At 32.7% G+C, this 27,672-nt stretch overlaps 1 protein-coding gene across 7 annotated transcripts in view; it reads right to left on the bottom strand.

The window, feature by feature from the left end:
- The window catches only part of NOVA1 (NOVA alternative splicing regulator 1), a 464,491-nt gene that overhangs the window by 41,347 nt on the left and 395,472 nt on the right, over positions 1–27,672 (bottom strand). The gene's annotated exons all lie outside the window — the stretch shown is intronic.

Raw genomic sequence — 27,672 nt, 5'->3', positions numbered from 1 at the left:
AACATAATATATACATGTCTCTTATGATTCCTTTTATAAATTCCTTTCTAGTTGTTTTAGTCTCAAAAGGGGTATATGGATTCCAGCTGAATCAGAGATCCAGAGAAGTTGTGAACATATCGCTGATTCATTGACATAATAAATATTTATTGAGTACTTAAAAAAGAACTTAGGGTTAGAAACTGGTAACATGCCAGTAGAGATCAATAAACCCAGTTTTCAAAGAGCTTACTCTTTTGGGGGAAAAAAACAGAGAATTGTAGGACATTACAATCTGAAAATAATGGTGGTAACAATATAGATAGTACATTTGTTCCATCACTTACCATGTTCTTCCTTTAATCATAGCAACACTCGTTACCTGATATTTTACATTTACTTTTTCACTTTTTCACTAGAATATAAACTCTAGGTGGAGTGTAAATTTGTTTTGTGCTGTAGTATCCTCAAAGTTTACAATAGCTTCTGACGCATAATAGGTACACTGTAAACACTTGTTGGATAAATGAATCAGTGCTGTCTTTATTGATGATATAATTTTAATAAAAATATTAGGACTAAACATGAAATTTAAATAGTTTATAAAACTTGAAATTCATAAATGTTAAAGATATTAATAGTATTTATTTCATATCTTGTGAATAAAATGTAAATATATGATGCAAGACAAGACTAAGGTGAAATTGGGTCTAACACACAGGTCCTATCGCCTATTTTATACTTTACAGATATACATTAAGGCGATAAAAATAAATTAGTTTTTCAGACTATTCTGAGGCTTATTGTAGAAGCCTGGTATTCCACTGTAATTTTCTCAGTGTCCCAACATAACATACGAACTTGCTTCTAAGAAATAAGTATTTCTTTTCTAAACAGTTGTTAAAATGTTAAAAAAAATGGGATTTTAAAATTTATAAAAGATTTTTTGAATTAATGGAAACATTTTCAATTACCTAACATATTTCCTTTTGGTGCTACAGTTTCAAAATTCCAAGGTACTTTGTAAAATGTTTTAAAATGCATTCTGAAGGGCAAATTTGTGAAACTACAAATATTTAAAAAGTCATAAGGAGTTTATACTGTTTTAAAGATTCTGACACCAAGACCAATTTTCTAGTAGTTTTGAAATTAAAATAATAGTAAAAGAGTATCATTAATACTTCTAGAAGACAGAATTAGATTACAGGAATTAGAAGCAGAAATAAAAGAAAAACTTAGAGATATACCTAAATAAAATTGTCATGTTTTAAACAATGAAAATTCAAATCTACAAAAATCTAAGTCTTCTGGATTTTACAAAATATTTCAACAGAAAATATATATGGCTTTCATTTGTAAGGGTGGAAAAGCCTGAAAAACCTAATGTGAGTCTGTGGGTTTAATTTTTCCAGTTTCTCTTAATCAGCTTTTCTCATTCTTATCTATCTTGATGTATATTGTGGTTCCTGCAAAAAAATGATCTAATTTATGGGGATACTCTAGGGAGTCTTTACAAGGCAATGTATTAAGTGCCCAATAAATGACTAGAAAGGAACTGATCAATGTAGCTAATACAAAGTGTGCTTATCCAGGTCAGCAGACAATATGAAACAGAGATCAGATTACATTCTTGTTTTTGAAGACAACTACAGAGTGCTCTTTTGTGGATGCCAAAACAGTCTAATTTAAATAGAGATAGATAGATAGATAGAAAGAAAGAAAGAAAGAAAGAAAGAAAGAAAGAAAGAAAGAAAGAAAGAAAGAAAGAAAGAAAGAAAGAAAGAAAGAAAGAAAGGAAGGAAGGAAGGAAACAAAACATGGCACTAAATAACTAAAGATACTATAAATCTATGTAGTCAATAAAATTCTGATAATACAAACAATGTCAGAGCACACAGTGGCCCCTACACTTTTCAGATTGTATAGACTAACAGATAGTGAGTGGAAATTACTAAGCCATAAAGAATTATGATTGTCTACAGCTAAATTTCACATATTAGCATCTGTGGGACACTTGAAAATAGTCCACGGGTTCACAATTGCAGTACATATTGTTTGAAAGTTAAATTACAAAATTTGCATTAGAACTATTAACATAAAAAAAGGAAAGAAAAAAGGAGATTCTATATCTGCCCACTCAGAAATGCTACAATCCTCAGAAGAGATGCTATCATATTCTTCTACTGAATGTATGGCCTTTTCACTCAGAAAACACAAAACTGTAATTTTTAGGAGAAAGTCACAAAAAAGGGAGACTGTCAGGTGTATCACCAAAATGTGTTAAAAAAAATGAGTCTATAAATCATAAAAGTTGCTGGTTCTGTCATTTTAAAGGCTTTTAGGCTCAATTAGTGTCTAAACTAAACTGCTTGTTGTTTATCATTTTATTTAACAGTAGCATTTATTTCTCTTTGAAAGAGACTAGCAACAAGAGGTGAAAACCAGTTACATAAAAGTACAAGCCTATATTTTGTATAAGATAGAGGTACATGAGATACCATTAATTAATTGATTGATTAATTAATGTTTTTGAGACAGAGTCTCACTTTGTCACTCAGGCTGGAGTGCAGTGGTGCGATCTTGGCTCACTGCAGCCTCCACCACCTGGGCTCAAGAGCGATCCTCACGCCTCAGCCCTCCAAGCAGCTGGGACTACAGGAACGCACCAGCATGCCTGGCTAATTTTTTGGATTTTTTGTAGAGACAGGATTTCGACATGTGGCATAGGATTCTCTCCTGAGCTCAAGTGATCTGCCCACCTCAGCCTCCCAAAGTGCTAGGATTACAGGTGTGAGCCACTGTGCCCGGCCTAAGAGACCATTAATTTAAAACTGCACTTTTAAGAAAGAAATCACGTGCAGGTATGGAGACAAAAATAAAATCTTTCGAAGTGTCCAGACAAAAAACAAACAAAACAAAACAAAACAAAAAGAAATCACAAAAAGTGTAATAAGAAGGGGCAATGCCAAACACAGGCACTGACATTTACAATGACTTTAAGTTTTGATTTAACATACAATATCAAATATTAAAAATGCACAGGTTTCTAAAATCACATACATCTATCAGTTTTAATAGCAACGTTTTCATAGAAATTTAATAAAATATATTCTGTGCTACTATAAGTTTAGGTAAGTCAGTTACACAGTTCCTGTTTCTACCTAAGGTGAACCATCACTTACGCACTGGGCCCTGTACCCCCTTAACTACCAAGTCCACTGCTTCTCCAGTTAGAGTTATTTCTTACATCATAATTTTTTTCTATTGAATTATTCCCATCAGTAGGAAATATGTTGTAATTTCTACAATTTTTAAAGACATTGACAGAGTTAGAAAATTACTCTTTTGCAAACCTAATGACAAAATTAAGTTTGATAAAGATCATAAATGGATAAAATCATCAGATGAAAGGTTAATATAAAATTATCAACAAAAACATCAGGTATTGCCAACTGACTTCAATGATCAACATTAGCATGATGAGTATGAAAACCAAACATTATATGCTTCTTGATGTGATGTAATAAAAAGCACACAGAACCAATTATGATGTACTCAAAAGTAGTTGAACCTAAATCTAATCAAACAGCACTACAGATTAATACTGAAAACAGAAAAATAAATGATACCATAACGAAGCAAAGACACAAAAACAGTTTACAATACAACTGATGCAGCTTCGTCAATAAAGAAGAGATTACTCTCCGGACAAAAGAAGACTTAAAATGTACTACGACTTCATGTAAATCAGAATTTGGTTGGGTCCAAAATTAAACAATTTTCACTTGAAACAAAATTGAGGCAATGACAAGGACAGAGTATTAGTATTAAATAATTACTGTTAACTTTAACATGTGAGATTATGGCATCAGTTTACAGAAAGTGTCATTTTTTTTTCTTTTCTAAGATGAATACTGAAATACGTACAGGTAAAATGTGACTGAACTTGCATCAAAATATTTCTGCAACAACAAAAAAGGAGTAAACTTTTTAGGCATGACAAATCTTGATACTGTTGATATAGATGAAGGGTATAAAGAGATTCATTGTACTATTTTATATATGCCTCTTCTAGTTGCTGCTCAATTTCCTTATCCCTCAAAATTCCTTGAATGAGTTTTACAGATACTCTCTTTCTACTTCCTCATCACCCAATCTTGAATATACTCCAATATGGCTTTTTTTTCCCCCTTGAATTTAGTAGATTCTACAACTCTACTGAAAGCATTCATCACGGCTGTACCTGGATAAATCTAATCTTCAGCATTTTATGCTGTCAATAGGTGACCATTCTGTTCTAAAAACACTTCACTTGGCTTTCAGAATGCCACATGCTCCTGGCCCATGGTTTTTACTCAGTTCATTAACTCATTTGATAAAAATGTATTCAGTCCCTACTAAATAAGTATCATATTAGAAGCTGAAGAGACAGCAATGACCAAACAGGAAAAACAAACAAACAAACCCTGCCTTCGTGGAGCTCATATTCTAGTTCATGTGGACAGACACTATACATAAGAGAAATAAAACACAGAGAAAGAATACTAAAAGAAAATAACAGTTATGAAAAACATTGGGAGACAATGACAGGCTCAGCAGAGACAAAAACAACAGTATGAAAGGGACTTTGTCATGTTTACTACTGTATCTCCAGTGCCTAGAACAGTGCCTGGCACACTACAGATACTCAACAAGTATTTTTTTTTTTTTTTTTTTTAAATAAACAACTTACTGAGTCTAAAATTTCTCGTCTGTATTTTGAAACATATATGTGACTGATTTCTAAGGCCTTTTTAATCTACAAAATATCTATAAAGCCAGTAAGTCTCTTGGTTTATAAGATCATTCAATGAACACAAAAAGGAGGTATATTTTGGAAAATGATTTAAAAACTATAATAAGTTGCAATTTATCATTAAAAAAGGGCACTTGGTAAAAGTGTTTTGAGAAAGATACTAGGAGAAATAATGGACAATTTAACATTTTATTTTTCTTTTTCCTAAGGTAGAAAAAAATAGATAAACTCTGAAAATGAACTCTACCTAAAATAATATCGTTAGGGAGAAAAACAAATATTTTTTGTTGTGGTCTAAAGTGCTATTAAAAACTGTTTAGATACCTGAGACATTATTCAAACCACAGTAACATTATTCTAGAATAATGAACATATGCTAATGATTTGATCCACATAGTTCCAATTGCCATCTATAATGAAAATTAATGAACATTCTGTTCATATAAAAGAAAATGCAACAGCTTATATTCCTACTGGAAATATAACTCAGTATCTTATGAAATAATACAGACATAATTATTTAGGAAATATTAATGTTAGTGTACAGTAAGTCATTTGGTTGGATGAGTGACACTGAAACATCACAAAATAAAACAATAATACCAAAATGTAGTAGAAAATTTATTAACATTCTACAGCAATAATTTTGGCCTCCAAAAGAACTTAAGAAAATGTAAATACCAATTAACTCCAACAGGTAAAACCTGATATTTAAAACAACTTGATATACAGATAATTTATAGAGATAACTGCTACTTATGCAGAGAAATTACTAATTTTGGATAGCTAATATTTTGATGAACATGGATTTATTTCATTCAAGTAAACATTTAGTTTCTATCATATCAAGAAACATCTTGCAATATATATTTTCAAATATATTTAAATTTCCTTGCTATTTGTAGGTATGTATGTCTATTTACTCTTATACAAACAGTGCATTGTGAGTGGCATCCTTTTCGTTTTCATATTTTTCCTTTTTGCCACTTACTGTTGCTGTTTGCTAAAATATCTGATTACAAAAGGCTCTTGTCTTATAATTTGCTGTTTCTAGTCCTCAGCAACCTAGTAATACACAGTTAAAGAAGACTGTTAAAATTATATAAACTATCAACAAGTAGGTTCCGGGCTGGGAACGGTGGCTCACGCCTGTAATCACAACACTCTGGGAGGCCGAGGTGGGCGGATCACGAGATCAGGAGATGACGACCATCCTGGCTAACACAGTGAAACCTCGTCTCTACTAAAATACAGAAAATTAGTCAGGCGTGGTGGTGGGTGCCTGTAGTCCCAGCTACTCGGGAGGCTGAGGCAGGAGAATGGCGAACCCGGGAGGCGGAGCCTGCAGTGAGCTGAGATCGCGCCACTGCTCTCCAGTCTAGGCACAGATCAAGACTCTGTCTCAAAAAAAAAAAAAACAAAAACAAAAACAAACAAACAAACAAAAAAAAAAAGAAAAAAGAAAAACACGAGTAGGTTCCTAGTGTTCCTAGTTACAACCATAGGGAATATGTGACCTTTATGAAATCATGTTTTATTTCATTTCTCTTTATTTCCAAGTTCCGGGTCAGTGTAAATAGATAAAATATTACTTTAATGCTTTCTTCTTAAAAGATTTAAAATTCTATATAGGCATCTTAATTTTTAAAACTAAAACATAGAGTATCCTTTCAACAGACTATGTTACCATTTATTTAATAAAAATCACCCATTATAGTCTATATATGATAATCACTTTTCATATTGTCTTTATAAATAGATGATTTACATTCATGTCTTAGGTTACCAAATTTATTTCTGTAATTACATAAGCAAAAGTCTCATTTACCAGTATTTAAGGTACTGTGTCAGCAGAAGCTCTGCTGAAGAACATTTAAGGGTTTTCTAGTTGTAGCAATACAGTATTACATTCTTTCAGGGGAAAGTATATACTTAACCAATTTCAAGAAATGAAGCAACTCAAAGGTCTTCTCTGAAGCTCACAACTACAGACCTTTTCTTTGTTTCTTTTCTATGTCCCTATATGCATATGGAATAACTTAAAATTTGAACCAATTTTACAATATGCATCTCAGAATATTCTTTAAGTGACTTTAACAGTAATCATGCTTCCTTATGTTTATAAGCTATTTTGTGATTTATAAAATATATATATTAATTACAATACATATCTTTATATATTGTTAGTATAATTTATCTACACACATAAAATTTCATTTAACGTTCACAATAATCAGGACAGATATCTCCAACTCACATGTATGGAAATGGAAGCAACTGCTCAAAGACATATAGCAAATGCAGAGAATAGTAAACGTCTTGTCAAAAACAATTTTTTACCATTAGACCACATACCTCCTAAGAATGTAATATTAGGCCAGCTAGCAAATTTAACACATTTAAGAAAATCACATATGTTTCAGTTGATTGTGGAAAAATTATTTTCATGTAACTTTGATATTTCTTTAAAAAGCATGGTCTTAATACCATCAATATTTCTCCAAAGATTTATTCCAAATCTGTCATAAAAAGAAATGATTGATCCTTCTTGCAGAGAACAGACCACCATAGGAGATGGTTAATAACTATGTGGGCTATTAGTAAGATTTTTTAGGACAAGTTTTCAGATCAACAAAAGTACTTGATAAAATTGCCATTAAAAGTAAGTTCAATTTGTAATTGTAGCTTTTATACCATTGTACAGTTACGCACATTTGATAATACTTCCTCCTACCCTACAATTACTGAGGAGAAAATACACTATTTCAAGAAAAGGCCATTTAAAAAAAGAAATCATAAGAATTGACATCTTATGATGCAATGTAATAATTGCGTTTCTTCTCCAGGTGATTAACTCTACACAATTATATCTCTATTTTTCAACTGTAAAAATTTGCAAAAGGCCATATAACATGCTTAATTCAAAGTCAACATAGTGAAGGCCTGATTCTGTTTATAGAACATGTTTTGACATTAAAGTATAACAAATTAAGTCAAAGGATGAGAGTATATTTTTCAGAAAAATATAAAAATATTCATTCTTCAGAGAACTTAGGAAGAGAATGAATGGCAAAGTAGATGTTGTCTAGCTTGTCATTCATTCATTCTGTCTCATCATGCAAATGGCGTACTAATTTACTTAACTAGCCATTCCCATAAAGTAGCATCTGCAAAGCTGAGGAATCTAACTTCTGAAGAACCCTGAAAACAGATATATCTGAAAATTTTACATAACAACTGCAATTGTTCTCTAATATATTGCAATTTATTTCTAGTTTTTAAATTTTGAGGCTATGCAAAAAACAGTTATGATTACTAGCTATTCATTCACCCTTAGCATAGGTTTATGCTAAATTTAGGATCACTATAGCAATCCTCGTTATATCAATAGTATAACCTTTTAATTTCCATAATTACAGAAATATGAAACTGCCATAACACATTTTTATTAAAGTGCAATTACATTTTATATGTACATAATAAATAGAGATTTGCTGACTTGTCTCCACTCCCAATCAGTATCTCCATTTTTGACAGTAATTTGTACTTTTAAATTTTTGCTATAAGAAAAATGGCACTTGAAATTCTTCTATCTATTCTTTATATATTAACAGGAATTCACTTTTGCAAAGCTTGATTTGATATCACATGTCCCAGCTGGGAAAAGTTTGCAACAAACATGTGATATCAAGTCAAGCTCAGAAACTCAGAAGTGTGACCAGTGGTGGAATGCATAGCAAATCAGAGTCATGTAAAAGTAAGGGGAGCAGCATTGCAATGGACATGCAGCATGGTAACGAATCAGAGATTGCTTATGAGGTGACAGCAAGAAAATTAATGTCTCTGACATTAATTTCTGACAGGTAACAAAGTTGTCAACTTTGAGACCTAATATAGATTAATGCATTAGACAAAATTAAGCAGTAACTTTGTCATATTTTTCAAAAAAATAGGGCTGTTTATAGGATAATCCATTTTTTAAATCACTAGCCTATAAATTCCACTGAAAGCAAGGCCTGAATTTGTTGAAATTTCAAGGAGTGAATTATTTAAATAAGTGACTAATCAATGAATATCATACCATTGAGTACATGCAATATATCAAATAAATGTAGAGGTAGGATAAAGAATTTTGACTGTTTAACTTGGTGGGAGAAGCAATATAGGAGAGTAGATTGTAGTTGAAAAATCAATAGAAATTTAAGAGTATATGTAATCTATTATTAAAAAGTATTAAATATTATTAATATTAAAAGGTATTTTTATACAGTTTTATGATGCTAAGACAATAGAAAAATGGCAATTTAAAAACTGTACATATACCAAGGCGAGTGGATGACCTGAAGTCAGGAGTTTGAGACCAGCCTGGCCTACACAGCGAAAATCCATCTCTACTAAAAAAATTTTGTATTTTTTAGTGGTGCAGGCCTGTAGTCCCAGCTACTTGGAAGGCTGAGGGTGGAGAATCACTTGAATTTGCGAGGCACAGGTTACAGTAAGCAGAGATCATGCCACTGCACTCCATCCTGGGCGACAGAGTGATACTCCATCTCAATAAATAAATAAATAAATAATAAAAATTGTGCTACATACAAAACTGGCCCTTTTACCCATCTTTAGGTGTACAATTCAGTGGTATTAATTAAATTCAAATGTTGTACATAAACTCCCACTATCTCTTTCTAAAAGTTTTACATTATCACAAACTGTAACTATAACCATTAAGAAATAAATTTCCATCCCTTCCTTCCTATATCCCCCAGTTACCTCCAATCTACTTTTTGTCTCTATGTCAAAATTCTAGATATTTTGTATAAATGGAATCATACAATATCTGTCTGGTGTCTGGTTTATTTTACTTAGGATAATATTTTCAAGATTCACTGATTTAGTATATCTCAAAAATTCATTCCCTTATTACAACTGAACAATATTCCACTGCATGTTACATACCACATTTTGTTTCTCCATTTACCTGTTGGTGGACACTTGGGTTGTTTACACCTTTTGGCTATTGTGAATACTGCTGCAATGAACACTGGTATACAAGTATCTGCTTCAGTGCTTGTTCTCAATTATTCTGTGTACAAACCTAGAGTGGAATTGTTGGCTAATATGATAATCACAGCCTTTTGAGGAACAGATAAACTGTCCCACAGCCGCGGCACCGTTTTACATCCCCAATAACAATGTAAAAGAGTTCCAATTTCTCTACATCTTAGCCAATATTTATCATTATTTTTTAATAATAGCCATCCTAATAGGTGAGAAGTGCTATCTTCGAGTTTCAATTTGCATTTTACTAATAACTAATAATGTCGAACATTTTTGCATGTGTTTATTGTTCATTTGTATATTTTCTTTAGAGAAATATCAGTTCACATCATTTGCACACTTTTCAAATGGTGTCTTTTTTTGTGTGTGTACGAGACAGGGTCTCACTCTGCTGCCCAACTGTGAGTGCAGTAGTGTGATCATTGCTTACGTCAGCCACAAACTCCTGGACTCAAGCAATCCTCCTGGCTCAGCCCCAAGTAGTTGAACTACAGGTGTGCACCACCACACCTGGCTAATTTTTTTTAATCTTAATTTTTATTTTGAGATGGGGTCTCGCAGTGTTGCTCAAGCTGGTCTCCAACTTCTGGGCTCAAGTGATCCTACTAAATTGACCTCCCAATGTGCTGGGATTACAGGCATGAGCCACTGGGGTTTTCTTTTATTTATTGAGTTTTAGGAGTTGTTTATATATTCTGGATATTAAAGTTATTGTATAAATTATTTTCAAACATTTTGTCCCATTCTGCAGGTTGCCTTTGATAATGTCCTTTGGCAATGAACGTTAATAATGTACTTTGATGCACAGAATTTTTAAAATTTTGGTGAGGTCCAATTTATTTTTTGTTCCCATTTTTGTTACTGAATAATCCATTCCCAAATCCAAGGTCATGGAGAACTATTTCTACATTTCCTTCTAGAGTTTTATGTTTTTAGCTCTTATATTTAGGTTGTTGATCTATTTTGAATTAATTTTGATATTTTAATATGATATGAGGAGGGTTCTAACTCCACTCTTGCATGTGGAAATCCAGGTGTTCCAACACTTGTTGAAGAGACTGTTCTCTTCCCATTGAATGAACTTGATACTCTTGTCAAAAATCAATTGGCTATAGTTATGTGGAATTATTTCTAGACTCCATTAATTATTGTCTATCCTAATGCCAGTACCAGACTCTTTTGGTAACTGTATCTTTACAGTAAGTTTTGAAATCAGGAGTGTGAATCCTCAACTCTGTGCTTTTTCAATATTGTTTTATCTATTCTGGGAACCTTGCAATTCCGTATGCATTTTGAGAATCAGGCTTCCCATTTCTGTAAAAAAAAAAAAAAACACAAACAAACAAACAAACAAAAAACAACCACTTAGAATTCTGATAGCAATTAAGTTGAGTCTGTATACTTTGGGTAGTACTGATGTTTTAACAACATTAAGTGTACTCACCCATGAAATGGGATGCCTTACCATTTAGTTAGGTCTTCAGTTTTGTAGCTCCTTGGTTAAATTTATTCCCAGGCATTTTACTATTTTAGATGCTACTGTAAATGAAATTTATTTCTTAATTTCCTTTTTGGACTGTACACTGTGGTGTATAGAAACAAACTGATTTTTGTTTATTCTAAAACTTGGCTTAATTTATTAGCTATAGTGGCTTGCTTGTTGATTCTCTGGAGTTTTGTATATATAGGAGGATGTCATCTGCAAATAGAGATAGTTGTACTTCTTCCTTTCCAATTTGGATACCCTTTTTGTTTTCTTGTCCAATTATTCCGGCTACAAGTACCAGAACAATGTTTAATAACAGTGGTGAAAGCAGGCATCCATGTCTTGTTTCTTATCTTATGGGAAAAGCTTTCAGTCTTCACTATGAGTGTGATGTTAGCTGCGGCTTGTCCATAAATTCCTTTTACCATTTTAACAAAAAATGCATATTTCATCAAGAAAAATATTACAAACCTATCATTAATACACTGTGGTAATCTATATTTTTCCTGTACATTAAAGCTATGCTATGACTAAAATGCTGAGAACAAATAACAAAACAATTAAAATAAATGGCAGCTGGGCGCGGTGGCTCACACCTGTAATCCCAGCATTTTGGGAGGCTGAGGTAGGCGATCACTTGAAGTCAGGAGTTCGAGACCACCCTGGCCAACATGGTGAAACCCCATCTCTATTAAAAATTATAAAAATTAGCCAGGCATGGAGGTGTGCACCTGTAATCCCAGTTACTTGGGAGGCTGAGGCAGGAGAATCACTTTAACCTGGGAGGCGGAGGTTTCAGTGAGCTGGGATTATGCCACTGCACTCCAGCCTGGGCTACACAGTGAGGCTCTGCCTCAAAAAAAAAAAAAAAAAAAAAATAAATAAAAAATAAAAAATAGCTTCAGCATACACAATATATTTAGAAAAATAATGTGACTTTGGGTATGAAGGCGAAGCTCAGAAATTCTGCTCAGAAATTCTGCAACTCATTTGCTAAAAATTATTTTTGTATTCCCTGATGTGAACACACAATGGAGTATCTTATTACCCATTTTTCAACATTAATTATCATAGAATTGTAAATTAAAGAATATCAGAATATCTTAAGAGTTATAGGGGCTAATAGTGACATGTGAAAATAGATAATACATCTGTCAGACACCTGCTTGAGTACAGGTCAAAATAGGTAGCTACATTTCAGGTACGTTTCTGTGACACTATGAACAAAATCTCACTTACCCATTACAAACTTAGTTTTAAAAATACAAGTCTCAGAATATTGTAGAGATCTGTTTCCACAATGTATTTCTGTTAATTCCAATCCTTCTTCTTTCATAAAAGTCTCTCTCCTATCCTTGTCTCTTTTATTCTGAATTATTAAAATGCTATAGATGAGGCCTGACAACTGGCAGAATACCAGAGTAGATATTACCTGGATGTAACAGAGTGTGATCCCTGTCAGGTATATTCATGCGCTATTACAGGAATACACAATTATCCACAGTCTCAAACCTAGTCTTCCTCTGGATTGTCCTTCTGACTTCTAATCCACTTGAAGACAGATCCTTGGACTTTTGGTGACTTACTAGCCTCTAATCCATGTGAGGACAGATGACTGGCTCTCTGTCACCCTCTGGCCTTTCCTGTAGAGGGGAATCTCTGAGTCTTTGGTTTCCTGTATACTCTCCATGCAGTTTTTGGTTTCCTGCCCCTACTCATTAATCTGCCTCCTGTAAATAAGTACTTGGGTATCCTTCAGTTAGTTCATTTGAGCCAACTCTTCCCCTAACCGTTAGTGACTTCGGTGTTTAACTACCCCTGCTTCTCCCCCATCAAAACTCACCACATAATTACAAGGAGCAGAAAAGAAAGGTCAGTGGTATCATACCCTTAAAACAATAAACTGGACTATAACTCTAACTGCCCATCTTCCCCTAAGAGACTGCTATTCCTCATATTTCTAAATATCGAAGTTACCAGAAGTCTGTTTCTCTAGCCATCATCAGACTCTTATCCTCATAGTAATCCATATATCTCTGAATCTCACCCAATTCTGTATCCTTCCCTGTCCTTCTAAATTTCTTCATAATGCTCTTGATTATCTCAAGTTTGAGCATATGCCTCATATCCAAAACCTCTTTTATGAATGTTCCTTTTAGCTTCATCTCCTAGGCAAAATTAGACTGTGTCCTTAGCTCTTTATGTCCTATGGAGCAGGTAGGGAAGCTGTTGTTGTTGTTTTTCTCTTCTCTCTCAAATCCCAGGTTTTGGGGGGCCATGATATTTTGGCTCTTTTCCTTGGTCCACTTTGCCACTTCTTTGTTAAAGTTGTCACAGCTTTTCCTCTTTTCTTCAAAGTGTTTGGAAACAAAGGCTGAACAGATGTATAGGTGTAGAGGCAGACATTAAACCAGTTTTCAGTCAATAAAGGAAAATGACAGAGATACTGGTAAACTATAGCCACAAGGAAAAATATCAAGTGCTATAGTGTTATGGCATTTTACCTTTCCTTTTCATGTAGTGGCTTCCATTAGCCACTTCCTCCTTATGGAAATAGTTTCCTCTTCTGGCTTCTATGTTGCTACTCTCTTCCCAGGATAATGTTCATTTAGTCCCCTTGGTTGTAAATACCATAAAATACATTCTGAATTCACTCTCTCTCTCTCTCCCCGCACCCCCCCCCACTCCAAGACCTCCCTAGTGCAAGACATTATTTGCTCTAAACATGTCCATTACAATAGTCTGCTAATTACTGTCCATCTTGGTTCACTATTTGCTCTACTACAATCCACTCCTCTCTCAGAATAATATTTTGAACCTGTAAATATTATGTAATTTACCTGTTTATAAATGTATGGCTTCTCATCTCATATTAAGAGTTAAGTCTAAACCCTTAACTATGGCTTTCAAAATCCATCAAGATTTGACCTGTGCTGAGCTCTCCTCAGTCCCCATCTCATATTACTCTTTCTCTCTTTTTCTACACTCCAGGGAGTTAGGTCTTCTTTAGTTCCTGGGGCTTGCCACACTTATTCTCTCTTAGGCCTTTTATTCCCACTGATCTCTATCCTGGGAACTCTGTTCCACTGGCTTTTCCCATAGCAGCCCCTTTCTCATCATAAAAGCCTTAGCTCAATAATATCTTATCAGAGAAGGCTTTCTTAACAGCCATAAACAGCCTCTTCCAAATCACTATCACGTTATACTCCTTTATGACCCTTACAATTTTCTGAAATTTTTGTTTGTTGTAATTTGCTTACTTCATTGTTTACCTCTCTCTGATGGAACAAAAGGTCCAAATGAACAGGAACTTGGACTGTTTTGTTCACATGTGTATCCCCAGCCTACTACTTAGCAAGCTGTTAACAAATAACTATTCATTTAATAAAATAAAACTATGACCTTGGATGAGCCCTATTAGAACAAGCTTTTTAATTCCAGAATTATTGCATTAAAATCCAATGTAAATGTCAAAAGAAGAGGGAAAATATATACGAACTATCAATGGCCTGAGGTAAAGCAAAGATCATGATTAGACCTTTCTATTTACTAAGAATTATCACATAATGCTCCCTTACTGAAATGTACTAATGAATATACCTACCATACATTTCTATTCCAAAAGATTCTATCTATCCTGTTAGAAACACCCAGGGATTGAAGATCAGCTCAATGCCTCCTTATTCAATTATCTTCCGACTACATTTTCTATTACATATCCAAATCCAGAGAATAATTGTGAATGGAAAAAGATTCCAATAAACTGATTTCCTGAACTAGTCAAGTAAGGAGTACAAATCAAACTTCCTAATTAAACTTAGTCACCGTAATAAAAAAATTAAATCTGACCACAAACTGAGGCTTTCTTAGAATATTGCTGCATATCAAACCCAGACATACTAGGAATGGCATTTACTAGAATGCTAGTAACTATATACTGTTAAGAAAATAAATAAATATCTTTATCAATTAAATTATCTGACCAAATTCTACTATCTTATACTAGAATGGTTATTATATTGATCGTGACATTTTAATGTAGAAATTCTGAAATACATGATGTTGAATAAAAATTCTACTAATACATTAAAAAATAAAGTGTTAATATGGGATGTTTCTATAAACAAATTTAAAAACAAATTAATTATTTACTGAGTATTAATCTTTATGTCATTTATCTACTTAGTAAATCTCTAATAAGCCTGTTATTTTACAAACATCTATAATCAACTGACAAGAATATTCAATAAATAAATGCCACTTATTACTAAAATATTAAAAGAATTATGTTTACAGTAAAACTATTTCTAGTCTTTTCCTACTGTTAAGCCATGATTACAGACATTTGTATATGTAGTAGCAGGTATAATATATTATCTAACTTACCTATCACAGAAACAAACAAACACAACCCAATTTGACATTAAAAGTGAACTTGTCTGAGAATTTCACAAAGAGTCTTATTTCTGAGTAAGACCTACAAAAGTATCCTGAAGCGTTGGTTCTGAGAATATTAAAGAAAATTTTCTTTGATTGATTTGAAAGGAATTAACATTTTGAAAATTTACCTGCAGTCTCCTTATAAACACTTTAAAGCAGATTTAAAAGGAGGGCATCCTGTCATTTGCCACAACTTGGGTGGACTTGGAGAATATTATGCTAAGTGAAATAAGCCAGCCACAGGAAGGCAAATACTGTATATTCTTACTTAGATATGTCGACTCTACCAAAAAAGAAAAGGTCAAATATATAGAGATAGAGAATAAAACAGCAGTTGCCAGGGTGGGAGTACATGAGGAGATGAAGGGTAAATGATACAAAGTAGCAAACAGGTAGGATGAACTATCTAATGGCTACATACAGCTATGGCTAATAATAGTATATTGTTTCCAGGATTTTTGCTAAATGAAATTACAGCTGTTCTTGCCACAGGAGGCAAAATAGGTAACTATGAGAAATGATAGATACGTTAATTTGCTCTATTGTAGTAACCATTTCACTGCTGAAAAACCTGTATCTATGTCTTATAACATTATGTCATATACCTTAACTATACACAATAAAATTTATTTAAATGAACACAAATAAAGGTAAGAAAAAATAAAATTAGAGACCAACAGTCTAAAAGTATACATAAAACAATGTGAATTTGTATGATGCAGCAAATTGGTTTTCCTTCGTGTCTAATACTTAATAATGCAGGGTAGATATCCGTATTGAAAAGAAACTTTTATGCTATAGGCTACTGTTCTTTATGTGTAACTCAAGGAAAACAGGAAAGTGATATAGAAACTCTATGGGTAACATCAGTGTGTAGCCTGTAAAAAATTTTACAAGGACTTTGACCACTCAGTCTGGACAAAATATATATGGACTTTAAGCACTTCCGTATTTCTCAGATATGGAAAAGAGGTACACAAATAATCTATCCAACCTTGTTGGGAATTTACTCTCTTATGGAAATTTAGGTAGGGCTTTCTTTCCATTGTAGTGTTATATGGCTATGGTATGAAAAAACAAACTCAATGTGTGTGACTTATAAAGTGTTTTGTACATAGCAGAAAGCCTTCTTATTAGCCATAGTCAATTCCAGCGTGGTCTCAAAGTCCAGACTTAGAGTTCTTAAAGCCGTGATATTTGTTAATACTATAAATACTATAACACTTCTCCTACCACATATTATCAATGTCTTCCTGGCTATTTCCCTAGTAATTACACTGGTTTTCATTTATGTCTATCCAAGTTTTTTACACTTTTCTTAGGTGTTCTGATTGCACACTCATCCTTTTACCTCGCTAACTCCTATTTATCTTTCCAATCTTTGCCCATTTATCAGTTTACCAGAGAAGTGTTCCCTGGTTTCCACAGTCTAGATTATGTGTTCTTTTTGTGTACCTACTCATAACAGCAATTATTGCCTGTTCACTAACCTGTAGAGCTCATAAGAATGTAAGCTCTTTACATATTCATATTCTTATATTTATACTCACAGCATCCTGGCACACATGTGCGTATGTGTCAAATACTTACTAAATATTTGTGATTTAGTAACAGATTAAATGAATGAATAAATAGATGGCAGGAAAAGCTTACTGCTTGGCTTACTGAGTGGGTCACACTTAACCAGAGTTCTAAATCACAAAAAGCTCTTGAGGTAAGGGGCCATCCCAGGAAAAGAGAACTACACATGTAAAGGTCACTTCAAAGCATATTTAAAAGAAGAGTATCCTACCTCCCAGGAGAAAAAAAAAAGAGAAATCAAAAGGATTTTCAGAACTATGATGTCTCTTTTAAGAAGAGTATAGCTGAGTAAAAAGTTCAAGGGGAATATGAAAAGAAATGGAGATAGATAGGAAAAACTCAGCCAATACACAGTATGTGGAAGAAAAACAGATGTTATTATCAGTTGAAAAAATGTGACCATATTCATAAAATTCTCAAGTTATCACTTCAAGAAAATTTAGAAATTGCAGAAAGTATTGTTTACAATAAAAATATAATTGTGTCTCTAATCATTTTAAATTGAAGATACAAGATTTTTTAAAGTATTAAAGCTCCCAAATATTTGCCTAACAGTTCTCAAAGTATGTTCTATAAAATATTTGTCATATAATATGCTTTATGAAAAAAAGATATCTCTGGTCAAATACTTTTGAGGGAAAAAATTGCATTTATGTCCTCGCCTCTAAATGATTCACAGTGCTCATCAGCAGATTAAAAAATAGAGTCCTATAATAAACACATTTAATTTTTTATCAACAAACTTATGTATGCCACATTTTTGCATGTCAAACCTCTTAATACCCTTACCAAGTATTATTTTATAAAGCATCTTCTCCAAAACTAAAACATCACAATCAAATTTACTTGAGGTACTCACTTCATAATTTTACGAAGGTAGCAATTCAGTGCTATTTGTAGAACTAAACCAAAGATGTTAATAAAAAGAAAAAGAAGATACAATATCACCTTAAGGTTAGGTAGGATCTTCATTACTTGAGATTTTGACATTGCTGAGATAACATCATTCTTAGTTTGCTAGTACATCAGGGGCCAAAGAAGATAAAGGGAACACGGTGGCATACAGTTGCATAGGTGCTAGGGAAGAAGAATTAGATGTGGATTCAACTGCATATGAACACACATACAAACTCATCTTCAAATATACGTATGTGTGCAACAAGCAAAATTAATAGGTGGTATACAGACAAGCTATTATGATTGTCTTTTTAAGGAAAAAAAATACTGGAAGTATGTTTATTTGAAGCAATCAACAGATTTGTTTTGAATGCTGGCAGTACATTTGAAGTATAAAGAAATAATATTTTATCTTCTCATTAATACATCTATAAACGTAATTTTAAAATTGTTATATTATTTTTTAAAAAACACAGGCATTATTGGTAAGGAATCAAGGTATTGTCCTTTTTGTTTTGAGAGTTCTGCTTTGGCAAACTTCCAGGAAGACTGAAATTATAATTGGTAAAAAACATTTTAAATAATAACTATTTTGAGGAGAAAAAAAATTTATTATGCTCTTCTAAGATTTTCAGCTATTAAAATAATCAATCATAAATCAAAGTGCCCATTTACTATGAATCAAAGCATTCTCTATTATTTTCTCAAGTTTCTCATTTATGGAAATAAAGATAGGGAAAAAACTATTATGTCTGAGGATTTTATATCATTAAATGCTACAAGAGAAATAGTTTCAGCAAGGACTATGTATAAATACTTCAGATTACACAATGTGAGAAATTTAAAATAATCACATTAGCAACTAAAAGAAACAGCATCAACTAAACAAACCCATTTCTTAAATACTGTAGATAAAAATGAATTGTTTGGGATATTATTGAAACTGTAAGAGGAACTAACTACTTCCTTCTTTTTTTTCTCATCTCTCATCATTTTATTTTCTTTACAGACCCTGATGTTGGACTGAATTTTATTTGCTTTACTAATCATGGATATTATATGGATCATGTTCTGTCTTAGAACATGAGCCTTTCTATATTTGTAAGTTTCTTGCTAACATGTCACGGAATGTAAAACCTATGGGACTTTGGGACCGTAATTTAAGCCTGTGGTGCTAAAGATGCAGCTGTTCTTTTGCAACTAATTCCAGCTATTAAAGCCATAGTAAATTTAAAAATATAAATCCATTTTTTACTTTTTTTTATTGTATTTCAATATACAACAGTTAGAATTAAATAGTATTAGCATTTTTGTTAACTTGCTAAGACTATATTTTAAAGAGAAGACAGATATTTCGGATATAGCTTTCATGAAAAATGTAAATCTAATTACAGGTTATGCATATAACTGAGTTTCAACATAACATGTTTCCAGAAAAAAAAAAAAAAAAAAAAGACTCCTTATAGTTAACTATATTGCAGAAACTGGAGAGGTAAAAATGTGCTAGTTCACTTTTAAAAATTCACTTGGCAGCAAAGTTCAAAAATAAACAATTGGATTTCATAAATAAAACATTTTGACAATTATAACTTTTCCTGGTAAACTCAAAAAATAAAAATGTGCCATTGTTTTCTCACCTTATTTAAAATATGATGCATACAATGAAAACACTATTTTCATGTTTTTTGCTATAGTTCTCGAGGTGACATTTTAGGATAAGATAAATCTTTTATTTCTACACAAAGTGCTATGTTAAACAATGTTCTTCATAGCTGTTGTTTCTCCTAATTGAGGATCAATCAAGGATCATAAATCATATTTCTTTCATAGTCTGTTTTCTCTTAGTCTCCCACCAGCAAAGTATAAGAGGATTCTTTTCCACACAGTATTTAACAAACACATACTTTATAATTTCTATAGATCCAAAACAAAGGGAGAAAGCTACGATAAAACTGGGGGAACTTGCAATATATGTAATAAATGTTAGATTGAATGTAGCATTTATTCCTTAATATATGAAATGTTTTTAAAAATCCTTAAGAAAAAAGTAAACATCAACCAGAAAAGAAAATGAGCTAGGCATATAAACAGCAATTTCACTGACTCTCACGCACACACCCACATGCACACATACCATGGCACAATCATGCCAAAGGAAGAATGAAAGCCAAAGAAAGTGGAAGAAGGGAAAGGACAGGGAAAAGACTAATGTAATCATCTAATGCAAAAATATTCATTTTCAATTGTATTAAAAAAATCAAATCAAACTTCCATCAAATATCACCATATAGCTCTGATTGGCAACTAATTATAAAAGTTTAGTATGGACATGTAGAATGGATACTCTAGTACAATTCTACTGGAATGATAAGTTAGCATGCTCTTTCTAAAGGGCAACTTAGCAATAAGTAGCAAATGTATTTTGACCCAGTAATCATTTTTTTAATTAAAATTCACAAGCAAACAATTAGAAAAGTATACAGTTGAAAATACAGAGTTATTCATAACTATTTTTTTCTAATAGCAAAAAATAAAAAATTAAACTTAAGGTTCAACATCAAGAGGTTAGCTAAATAAACTGATTCATCATGAAAAACCAAAATTAAATTTATAATGTAGCCCTTTATTTATCGGCACGGAAAGAGGTTCATGATGAATGAAATGAAAAAAATTTACATAACAGAACAACAGGCACAAACCGAAACATGAAGTGCCCTGGCATGTTTGGTGCTTCTTTAATAACATCCCTTAAATATTTACTCAATGTTTAATACTGTAAAGAAAAGCTGAGTTTTCTTTAATAAAATCATAAATCTCTTTTTATACTCAAAACATGACATTGTAAAACATGACATTTTCTGAATCAAAACTTCCTAGAAGGTGTATTAACCATTTAAAATTTAGATAAAAGTATAAGTCATTCATAATTTATAAATAGCACCCTATCATGTACCATTCACTTGTAGAATTTCAATTGGCTTTTCTGATGTCAAGTAGAAACCAATGAGCCACATGGTCCACAACACAGCCTAAAACTTTACTAGGTAGCGTGCATGTGGACACCATAAAATTATTCAACTGATGGTTTTTCTCATTAAATGTATACTTAACATGTATATTTTAGCAATGGGACCACTTTATATTTTCAATTTACGCACGTTTAATATGTAAATATGGAAAATTCAATTAATCAAATTTCCAATATTTTGCATACTAAAAGTACATGTAGCTCAAGAGAGTAAAGGCATTTCAACACCAAGCATTTTAACACCCTTATCTCTTCCCTTTTTGCCTCAAAATCTGAGAAAACTATCTTATTAGAACAAAACCTATAAAACATTTCTAAATAAGAAAGATGGGTGTTCTGCGAAAGCAGGTAGTCCTCTGTCATTTGAGCCTCCCTTTTGATCTAGAGAGCAGCTACATTATGCTTTTGTAAAATCTTACTTATGCTATACATTATTTATTCAATTATTTCACTTCCCTTCAGGTCAGTGACCTTGTATGACTTTTTACTATGATATCTTCAGTGCTTTGAAGTATGCCCAATACACAGTAGGTGTCTAATACGTAACTGCTGAATGAACAAATGACAATAAATAAAGAAAAAAAACATGGCACCAAACTCACAGAAAACAGGCTAGTTCATGCTCTTAGAAAATATAACTGAGAGAAGGTTGCTAGAGGAAGAGATAGGGTGGTTCTTTGAAATGTGTGTACAAAGGGAAAAGGGAATTAATTTTTTGCAGTCTCTCTTCCTTAACTTGTGCTAAGCAAGTAGAGGGCATGGGCCTTTGATCTCAGGTGGTGGCAGTGACGGCAGAAATTTTGTCTTGAGAGTCTAGGGGTAGCTAGCTAGCCATACTCAGGTAAAACAGATGAGCAAAAGCATACCAAAGAGAGGCCTGTAGTAAATCACATTCAGATAGGTAAAATATGAGCTCAAATATAAAAATAAACACAGAACCAAAACATTACAATATATGTAAAGGAAGCAACACGAATGTTGAGCAATGTTTACCTATTTATAATTTCTGAATGAACTAAACAGTAAATTGAAGACGGCTGATACGGTTTGGTACTGTGGCCCGACCCAAACCTCATCTTGAATTGTAAACCCTATGTGTCAGGGGAGGAACCTCGTGGGAGGTGCTTGGATCATGAGGGCAGTATCCCCTATGCTGTTCTGACAATGGAGTTCTCATGAGATCTGGTTGTTTTGTAAGTGTGTGGCTCTTCCCCCTTCTCTCTCTCTCTCCTGTTACCATGTAAGATGTGCCTTGCTTCCTTTTAGCCTCCCACCATGACTGTAAGTTTCCTGAAGTCTCCCCAACCATGCAGAATTGTGAGTCAATTAAACTGATTTTTTTTTTTATAAATTACCCAGTCTCAGGTAGTTCTTTATAGCAGTGTGAAAATGCACTAATACAACACCTTTCCTTGATTTACTTCTACCAAGCACAGTCCCATTTTATTAAAATAATACATAAAATACACACATATATGCCTGATAATATATAAACTGTATAGGAAAATGTTAATAGTAAGTATCTCTGAACGGTATGATCTAACTTCTTATTTTTGCTAAGCCACATTTAAAAATATTCCTATTATAATAATGTGTTCCTTGAGATTCATTAACATATGTTAACAAATAAAATGGTAACACTGTAAATAATTAAAACATAATGTTTGAAATATTTTATTCCATTTTGTAATTTATAACTCATTTAGAAAAACAGGACTGAAATTTAAACAGCCTTTTAAAAAATCTCATTTTCCTTATTTCATTTGTATTAAAATATTTAAAAATCTTAAAAATGATATATTCAGTGAAATTTAAAGAAACTAATTTAAAAACCAGTTGTACATAAAAATAGATGCTTATCTAAAACACTAGTATTACCAAATATTACAACCAAATAGCACTGTCAGTTAAAAATATGTTAACAGAGACAGAATATAGTATTTAAAGCCTTCTAATAATGCAATGTTACTTATCATTTCTTAGAAAATAAATCTCATTCTTAGGCCCATGCTAAATTACCAACACCTGTATAAACTACTCTTTCTTTAGCTACAGATATTTTTCCAAGTTAGGAATTTACAGAATTTTTAAATTAGGCTGGGTAATCTTCCAGGGCATAAAATTACTCCAGCAGACCTTAGTAGTATTGTTTGGATCTGGAGTTAAAAAAGAGAAGTAAATTCAACCCTAGTAAGACAATAAGACAAACTTGGGGAACAGATTTGCTATTTCGAAAGCTCAAAAACTTTTCATGCTTAGTCAAAGTAAGGCCACGTTTCCAGAGTAAAAGAGTAAAATCATAGTCCTCTTCTTTCATGAGTGTAGTCCCCGCCAATCAAGAGAATCTTAATCAGTGCAGATCTTAAATGTGAATGGCCTCTGCAGATAGAAAGAACAACAATTGTTCTTTTTTTTTTGAGATGGAGTTTAACTCTTTGTTACCCAGGCTGGAGTGCAGTGGCATGATCTTCGCTCACTGCAACCTCTGCCTCCCGGGTTCAAGCGATTCTTCTGTCTCAGCTTCCCAAGTAGGTAGGAATACAGGCACCTGTCACCATGCCCAGCTAATTTTTATGTTTTTAGTAGAGACAGGGATTCACCATGTTGGCCAGGCTGGTCTCAAACTCCTGACCTCAGGTGATCTGCCCGCCTCGGCCTCCCAAAGTGCTGGGATTACAGGTGTGAGCCACCGTGCCAGGCCAACGACTGTTCTTTAAGGACTATCAACACATGATTGGTATCAGATATTTTATACCAAATAAAATACAATTCTAGAATGATTTTATTTAATCATTCAATAGTTATTTGAAATTTCCTGAATTTAATTTTCAGTTAATCCAAACCATATTATTTTATTTTTAAACTGGATTGTATCCTGGTTGCTATGTGCTAAGATGAACAGCGGCAGAAATGTAAAATTCCTTAAGTATTAATTTATCATAAATTAGCATTTGTTTTATGCTATAATAAACAAGCACTTAGCACAATTCTCAAACATTAACAAATCAACTTAACACTAAGATAAAGGGCACACCTACTTAATTGGGATGATTGTTAAAGAACACTGTAGTGTAATACATGTAACTCATTGTAAAAAAAATTAATGTCAAATCTAGGTTTTAAATGGCATGACTGATTTCTGAAGATTTTATCACAGTAGTTAATAGATGTGAATTGATAATTGAGGCATGCTTCCTGCTATGCAGTCTTGTTCATGATAAAGCTGCTACTTTATATATTAATGTGGCCAAACAAATCCATCCCAGCTTTGTTGAGGTTTTTATAAAGAGTGTTTTTTATGAAGTTGTCCAAAACAAATTTTGAAAGTCAGTAAAATAGATGCTGAAAAAGTTTTGATTAATCTGTATATTTCATTATTTTTACTGCGTTTCATGAATTCCACTCTTTGGAACAGACATTTTCAAATAGCCTTAGTTTACTTCACACAAAATCACTGTGTTCTTTAGTTTGTTAGATCAAGTATGTATCTAAATAATCATGCAACAGATTGAGCAAGAGTACAAGTTTCCAGCTGTTTTTCCACCTTACTATAGTCATGTGTTCATCATGTTAACCTTTACACCAGAAAAACCATAAACAAAATCAAAACATAAATGTGTATGACTTTAATTATAAATTCGTATCTTAAAAAAAACACTCAAAACATCCTTAATAAATATCCACTCCTTTCATCAAAACAAAAACAAACAACAAAAACAAAACAAAACAAAAAAACAGGCTACTGAAAAGAATAAAAAAATTCTGTCCTAAACAAGACCATCAGAGTTACATCAAATAGAAGAGGAAAAAAGCAAAAGCTTCTAGTAAAAAAGGTGATCTCTAAAGTTTTCTATTACTTACAAAGAAACCATGCATTATATTAGAGAGTTCTGCAGTTTTTGAATAGACATAGTGACTGCTGTTGTTCATATTACTTTCATTACTAACACATTAGTTTATTAATAACTAATATGGTGCTGACTGTAAGAGATAAGGTCATTGGTTTCTCCCAAAAAGATGAATACACCATTCTTGTATTAACTTCTTTATAACATTTTAGATTTTTAAGATTGAGCCTAAAGTAAAATGTTCTTACAGAATTAGGATATAATTTTCCTAAGTGTTGTAAAAAACAGTTTGATATTTCTTGAAAAGTCAAAGAGTATGTTCTTTCAGCAGCTTCATGAATAAAGAAAAGGAACTGGGTCACAAATTTCTATAAATGTTCATGATAGTGAATATAAGGTTTATAATTAGGAACGCTCTAATTGATGATTTTATGTAAAAATAGAACAACCCGATATCCTACATGATTTGATAAACACCAACATTAAACAGAGAAATTTTTCGCATGCACACACACACACCATTTATTCCCACACACTTAAGCATACTTCACACTAGACAATATAAACATTATACACACTTAAGCACACACAGCATAGTCCATGTAATGGAAATAACTGTCATAGAGTTGATGAAAATTATAAGGCAATAAAGGATTAGTAGAGTATTCGGTGCCTAAAAATCACTTGTATTTCATACAAAACAGAAGAACCCCAAGAATTTAATAAATAAAAGGAGCAACATGATTTTTAAAAATCTTTATATTTTAGAAATGAATTTTAAATCTTAAAAAAGTTAATACAAGTGTATATGTTTAAATATGCGAAAGATGAATAGATAAGCAAAATAGTCCATCTAGGATAAAATGAACTTGGAGTAAATATTAAATAAAGGAAAGAAAAAAAGTGAAGAGAGTTTAAATTAAATTGAATGTGTGGCAAAGAATATGTCTAAGGCAGCTTGCTAACTGCAGTAGTGTTTCTTTGCCTTGAAAGAATTTCATATCTTTCAAAGTAAAGAAGACATCTCAAGAAACAATTCATACAGAATATGGCCTTATCTTAGGCTGGTTCTTAAAAGATGAGTACATTTTTAGATATTTATAGATGTATTTTTTAAGAGAATAGTAAGCAGAAAGCCTCAAATACTACATTAATGTGTGTGAGTTTAGTGCTACACAACAAAAGAAATGTTTTAAACTGGAGTATGGAATAATCACATTTATACAGGATATGTGGAGGAATGAGATTAATGATAAGAAGATTATGAAAATATTCAATAACCTAGGTAAGACTCATTGAAAATTAGAGTAGTGGTGGTGAGACTGAAAAGATTGAAATACATTTTAAAGATAAAATTGTCAAAAGTGAGCAACTAAGTATGAGAAGCAATGAAAAGGAAGATTAAGTTACCTCAAAATTTCTCAAGCTTCATCGTTAGATCATTGTAATGCTACTGACAGAGCAAGACAGAAAAAAGGGAGATTTTATAGATAAAATTTATAAAATTTACAATGTGCCTAGGTTTAATTAGGCACACTGTACATTTGATACATTCTCTAGATGTAAAGATGGAGGAGATACAGTTTTAGTGCTGGCAACTGAAAGCTTTTATTCATGCATATGGGGTTCGTTTTTTCTTGAGACAGAGTTTTCCTCTTATTACCTAGGCTGGAGTGCAATGGTGTGATCTGGGCTCACTGCAACCTCCGCCTCCCGGGTTCAAATGATTCTCCTGCCTCCGCCTCCTGAGTAGCTGGGATTATAGGCATGTGCCACCAGGCCTATCTAATTTTGTCTTTTTAGTAGAGATGGGGTTTCACCACATTGGCCAGGTTGGTCTCGAACTCCTGACCTCGGGTGATATGCCCACCTCAGCCTCCCAAAGTGCTGGGATTACAGGCATGAGCCACTATGCCTGGCCAATATGGGCTTTTATTAAGAGCATGCAGTACAGACATAAAAGACTAGAGTCAAGGCTAGATCTCGAGAAAACGTGAACCAATAAAAGGCAGGAAAAAACTGGATAAATGGAAAAAAGGAACTTCAGAAATACTCACTGAAAGAAGGGGAATACAGGAAAAAGACTTATCATTTTAGCTTTATGGTTGATTCATTAAGTCATTATTTATTTTATTGACTTCCTTCTATAGAGCACACACAAGAAATATAAGCTAAGCAAGTATTGGCCCCTGCCTTCAAGTAGCTCATAACCCATTTATAATCTAGTTAGCCTCCCTCAGTGGTCTTGGTTATTGTTGATAGAAGGTTAAATGGTGAAACAATAAAAGATAAAACTATCTATTGTTTCCAAACATAATGTCCTGGGTATAAATAAACTTCACAAGGATATAACGGGAAGATTAAAATGAAATACTTGATAAAGGAAACTTAAAAGTTGCAAAGGTTAAGGATACAAATTATCTTTTAAAAGGCTCCCAAATATTTTGCAGAGAGAAAATGAAAAATACTGAGGGTTGGGGATGGTGGGTGGCATTAAAAGACAAATAAAGATTATGGAGAAGGTGAAAAAATCTAAATGAAGAGTCATGGTAGAAAACGTGTT

This window comes from Macaca thibetana, chromosome 7, assembly GCF_024542745.1.
Source record: "Macaca thibetana thibetana isolate TM-01 chromosome 7, ASM2454274v1, whole genome shotgun sequence".
NCBI lineage: Eukaryota > Metazoa > Chordata > Mammalia > Primates > Cercopithecidae > Macaca > Macaca thibetana.
The sequence above is the reverse complement of the archived record's forward strand: the minus strand, read 5'-3'. Positions and strand labels throughout refer to the sequence as shown.